Below are 5,000 nucleotides of genomic sequence, written 5' to 3'. Positions count from 1 at the left end.
GGGGCGGCCGTCAGCGTCAGAGACTGATGGGCTGACAATGGACAGGCTGAAGCCGGTTCTTCCCGAGCAAAGCACTATTGCACTGCACGGTCACTCTTAATGTTCTGCCGCACGCCGGAGAACTCGCCACTAAGACAGCATTCTCCTTCTCTCTTCTCGTTTCATGTCTTCCTGTCGTCTGGCCGCGGCGGCGTGCTCATCCATGTCCTCCCCTTCCTGCGGTCGTTTCCAGGTAAGTCCTCATGTTCTGCTACAGGGCGTCTTCCTCATTCGAACTAAACCGAACTAACCCCTCGGTGTGAGTTCGTTGTAATGGTGGGTTTGTAACTGCCGCTGGCTTCTGGATTGCTAATTTCAGTCCAAGATTATTTTGATGGTTGCCGTAACCAGTGAGTAAACATTTGCACAGAAAATGGAAGTGTTTGAATATGTATTAATGTCAAGAACAAAATCGGGAGCTTTTTCAATATGTTTGTTTCCAGTTAGCTCCGTCTTTTTTGTTTGTTAACGTTATCATTCCATTTAGTCCCTTAGACAAATCTCGTTGGAGTGAATTAGGTTACTTATGCGCTTGATTAGAAATTTGCACGCAATTAGAGGTTGTAATTGAGCAATCCGGAGGACTTTGGTGTTGGCTATGAAAGTAAATGACTTGGATAAACCTAGCAGAGACAAAAGCGGAATGAGGATGGCTTGTCTCGGGTGAGAAGATGCTGTCCCCAAACGCCGGTGACTCCTAGGTGCTTCTGTGTCTGAGACGGCCACGCACAAGGGCTTCTGTGATCACGCACTGCCGCTGGAAACCGGCACGCGTTGTTTTGCCAAGGGGGCTGGAAAGGTGTGGGGCCCCTGCGAAACCACTCCGCACAGCCGTTTTACCGGGCTGCCTTCTCCAAAGAAGCAGAGGTGCCGTCGACGAACATCCGTTCCCGAATCAACCGTTCCCGAATCAACACACACACGCAGGCACGTGTAGCTACTCCCCCGGGGAGTAGAGATATTGAGGGAAGCGCGAACAGCTGCACCCTCTCAAACTGCTGCCTGGTCGCGGACTCCGAGGGCGTTGGCGACGGGGTGTGGGCGCGTAGCCTCGCTGATCTTGGACCTCGGATCGTCAGATCCCTGCGACCCCTGCCGTGCCTCTCTATTCAGCCCATCTGATCTTACATCAGATCGGTGCGTTTCAATGACCCAGCCGCCCGTCTGCCGCTGTTGCTAAGAGACGGTGCGGACAGGGTCGTGGAGTGTTAAATTAGATGGACTCCGAGTGAGCGCGCGCACGTGCGTGCTCGTGCTTGCGTGCGTGTGTGTGTGTGAGGAGATGGAAAGTGTGCACAGATCAATAGATCAAATCATTACACCACTGGCCCAGAGGCGGAAACTGAAGGAGGTGGAAGACCAAGGGAGTGAGGAGAGGTCTGGAGCCGCCCACCCTCGCTGCTCCCACCCCGTGAGCCTGCAGGCCAGAGGCCCGCCAGCTTGACCCTCGGGGACGGGGGCGGAGCAGTGAGCTGGACAGACCAATGGCTCCTGCCGCGGGAATCGACTGCCAGCCATGAGTCAGACATGGAGGCGCATTCTTATGTGTGTGTGTGTGTGTGTGTGTGTGTGAGTGTGAGTGTGTGTGTGTGCCTGCGTGCGTGCGTGTGTGCGTGTGAGAGAACATTCTTTACCCCCTCAATGGGCAGAGGTTATGTTAGTGTTAGCGGGGAGGAAGGTCACACATCTTTCAGCGTCTTCTCTTTCCAGCTCTTCCCGAAAGCTCTTCACAACCCCGTGCTCTCCGTCTCAGAGAGTGTGTAGTGCGCGTCTACTCGCTAAACGCTTCAAAGAACCCGGACATGTCTGTTTATTTTACATCGGAGTGCTGCTCTGAAGTGTAGCTAAATTGCGACACTGCCCAATTACATTGCTAAAATTTAACCAAACAGGTCAGCCGAAGCCAACAGAGGCTTCTGGTTTCATTTTGTTAAAAGCGGCGTTATACCAGGGAATTGGGTGAAGTCGCTTCCCTTCCTGGGGCTCCCTGGAGGACGGTCCGCTGCGGTAGCTTGCGTCCGGCTGCGGCCTCCCCCTCTCCTGGGCCCGGAGGCTGGTACCCTCGCTCCTCTCGCTTGCCCGCTCTGGGACACGCAGGAACAGCTTGGCTGGGTCACGGGGTCGGTGCATACGGCGGGCGGCAGCCTCCTAATTACCACGCTCACTCCACCGCCCCTGATGCCTAATGACACATTTGCAAATTAATTCTTTGAGCCGGACCACAACTAGCATATGGAGCAAGATTTACTCCCCGGCCGGCCCCGGAGCAGTGGGGGGGGGGGTGTCAAAGGCCTGTCCTCTATCAGCAGTAGCCCTTCATGCTGGTGTACTCATCCGCGGCTCTGGGAGCGCCTCTTTTGGTCTGGATGTGTCACCTGGCGCTCAGTGGCGGGATGCTGCGGCTGCTCCCTGCCTGCTCCCATCATTCCTCTCTTGTTCCGTAACTCTTTCTCCTTCCTGTTCTCGTTTCCTCATCTTGGTGATGCGTCTACTTTTCTTCTGCGCTCTCTCTCTCTCCCCCTCTCCTCCTCCTCTCCCGTTCTCTCTGTGCTCCTCTAGCCCAGCCTCCTTCGCATGCTCTTATGCCTGATGAATTCCACATTTCCGCTCCTTGATCAGACATCTCAATGCGCGCGTGCGTGCATCTGCGTGTGTGCCTGCGTGCGTGCGTCTGTGTGTGTGCGTGCCTGCGTGCCTGTGTGTGTGTGTGTGTGCGTGCGCGCCTGTGTGTGTGCATCTGCGTGCGTGCGTGCGTGTGTGTGTGTGTGTGTGTGTGTGTGTGTGCGTGCGTGCATGCATGCGCGCCTGTGCGTGTGTGTGTCTCAGGCATGAGAGCCGCTCTCCGGGGGCTTTTTAAGGCCTTTGAATCAGTGTCTGACTCATTACACATATCCACAGGGGCCGCTACTGCCTCCGGCCGGCAGGGTAGAGCAGCCGATCACAGAGTGGCCTTCTGTAGCGTGCTGCATCCTTATACACAGCCTGCTAGTGGGGTGACTGGGCTTCCATAGCTAATACTGGAATCCCTGTATCACCCCTTAAATTATGCATTGTTATACCTTTGTAGGTGCCAAGGGAGTGCATTGGTTTGTATGTGAGTAGATGGTTGGGTGTGTGTGTGTGTGTTTGTGTGTGTGTGTGTGAGGTGGTAGAATTGCCTGAAGGAATCGCACCACTCGAAGCCCATTTAACAGGGTATGACAGGCTTCAGCACCTGGCTTACTGAGTTCTCTCTGTGTGCGTGTGTATAAGTGTATGCCCGTGCATGCGGGAGTGTGTGTGTGTGTTTTATTGTGTGTCTGTGTATGCATGTGTGACAGGAGTCCTCTAAATAAGCAAGAACATTCTCCTTTCAGACTTGATCTCACTATAAATGTTCTTCAGCATGATTGTACCACTTCTCTACGATCTCTCACTCTGCCCATCTGTCTCTGTCGCTTCCTCCAGCCTCTCTCTCTCTCTCTCTCTGCTCCCTCTCTCTCTTTCTCTCTCTCTCTCTCTCTCTCTCTCTCTCCCTCTCCTTCTCTCTGCTCCCTCTCTCTCTCTCTCCCTCTCCTTCTCTCTCTGCTCCCTCTCTCTCTCTCTCTCCCCCTCTCCTTCTCTCTGCTCCCTCTCTCTCTCTCTCTCTCTGCTCCCTCTCTCTCTCTCTCTCTCTCTCTCTCTCTCTCTCTCTCTCTCTCCTGATCAGTATTTATCTGGCCTATTTGTCTGTGAGCATGCCTCTCCCATTGTGGCTGTGATGTCACCAAGCCTGACGCACATAGCTGAATGTGTGAATCTCTAAGGTGGGGGGCGGCCGGGAGGGTGGAGAAAGAATGATGATGGAGAGAGAGAAGAGCAAGAAAGAGTGATGAGAGTGGTAGAGAGGAAGAATGTCATGTTTGGCTGTCTGTGGATGCAGTGGTTGATGGGGATGAATCATAAATCTGCTCTCCTCTCCTCTTTTTAGTGAGTTTTAGTGAGTAAGTATAGGACCTCCCACCTCTCGCTCCTCTCTCCTTCCTCCTCCCTCGCTGCCTGTGCCTCCATCTCTCCCCTCTCTCCTCTATTCTCCACCCCTCACCTCTCTCTCCTCTCTCTCTTCCTCCTCCGTCGCTGCCTGTGCCTCCTTCTCTCCCCTCTCTCCTCTATTCTCCACCCCTCACCTCTCGCTCCTCTCTCTCTTCCTCCTCCCTCGCTGCCTGTGCCTCCTTCTCTCCCCTCTCTCCTCTATTCTCCACCCCTCACCTCTCTCTCCTCTCTCCTTCCTCCTCCCTCGCTGCCTGTGCCTCCTTCTCTCCCCTCTCTCCTCTATTCTCCACCCCTCACCTCTCTCTCCTTCCTCCTCCCTCGCTGCCTGTGCCTCCTTCTCTCCCCTCTCTCCTCTATTCTCCACCCCTCACCTCTCTCTCCTTCCTCCTCCCTCGCTGCCTGTGCCTCCATCTCTCCCCTCTCTCCTCTATTCTCCACCCCTCACCTCTCTCTCCTCTCTCTCTTCCTCCTGCTGGCTTCTTTCTGCACTGCAGCCCCCAGCAGCTATTTAACTCACAACCCCTGCTGTTTACCCGGGCCAGTGTGTGTGTGTGTGTGTGTGTGTGTGTGTGTGTGTGCGTGCGATCGGCGAAAGAGACTAGAAGAGGGAAAAGGACAGTGAGGGTGGTGAAACGATAGAGAGGGAGATGGGTTAAAAATGAGGGAAGTCTCATCCTCTCTCTCTCAATCCTTCTCTCCCGCTCACTGGGAGGCGGAGAGGAAGACAGGCGTCTCTTTTGTGTTCACGTTTTTTCGCACACATCCGTATTCCATTGTCACGTTGCCCTTGAAGTGCTATCTCTGTGTGTGAGCCCCTGCTCAGTCAGGCAAGCATTCTCTCTGTGCGCGCGCGCGCGCGCGCGCGCGTGTGTGTGTGTGTGTGTGTGTGTGTGTGTGTGTGTGTGTCCGCGTCACACGAGCTGGGTTAAGGTGGCTTGGAGTCAGGGTGG

General features: G+C 54.7%; 1 protein-coding gene across 6 annotated transcripts in view; it reads left to right on the top strand.

Moving 5' to 3' along the window:
- Nucleotides 1–5,000, top strand: part of gse1 (Gse1 coiled-coil protein) — a 162,415-nt gene that overhangs the window by 97,837 nt on the left and 59,578 nt on the right. The window lies entirely within an intron of this gene.

The sequence above is a fragment of the Electrophorus electricus genome, chromosome 4 (genome assembly GCF_013358815.1).
Source record: "Electrophorus electricus isolate fEleEle1 chromosome 4, fEleEle1.pri, whole genome shotgun sequence".
In the NCBI taxonomy this organism is placed as follows: Eukaryota; Metazoa; Chordata; class Actinopteri; order Gymnotiformes; family Gymnotidae; genus Electrophorus; species Electrophorus electricus.
This window is presented reverse-complemented; position numbering and strand designations above follow the sequence as displayed.